At 58.0% G+C, this 381-nt stretch overlaps 1 protein-coding gene across 1 annotated transcript in view; it reads right to left on the bottom strand.

Annotated features, from left to right (window-relative positions):
* Positions 1-381, bottom strand: part of PROK1 (prokineticin 1) — a 3,008-nt gene that overhangs the window by 337 nt on the left and 2,290 nt on the right. The gene's annotated exons all lie outside the window — the stretch shown is intronic.

Here is a 381-nt window from a genome sequence, read left to right as displayed (position 1 = left end):
ATGGTGATGTGCCTGAAATGATGTTCTGATCCTTCTGAAGCCCTTCACTCCTTCCGGGTGCGATCAGGAGGTGCAGCATCATTAAATCTTGCTCCCACTGTTCAAAATCAATATGGGAGCAGGGAGCGGGAGGCTCCCCCGGGGCCAGGACGTCACTGCTAAATCCTCACCCTGGCAGGACTGCAGCAGCGTCGCGCTCCGGGCTAATCCCAGCGCCCTGGACTTTCTGATCAGACAGAAATCACGGTGCTGGGGTGGCTCCGTGGCATTAACACGGCTTCTCTCGCTTTGACAGAGCATTTACAGCTCAATCTGGAGCAGCACGGCGGGTGCTGTTCCCAGCGGCTCGGTCTGCAGCACCCATGGGGCACCCCGAGGATT

This window comes from Buceros rhinoceros, unplaced genomic scaffold, assembly GCF_000710305.1.
Source record: "Buceros rhinoceros silvestris isolate BGI_N320 unplaced genomic scaffold, ASM71030v1 scaffold17314, whole genome shotgun sequence".
Classification (NCBI taxonomy): Eukaryota; Metazoa; Chordata; class Aves; order Bucerotiformes; family Bucerotidae; genus Buceros; species Buceros rhinoceros.
This window is presented reverse-complemented; position numbering and strand designations above follow the sequence as displayed.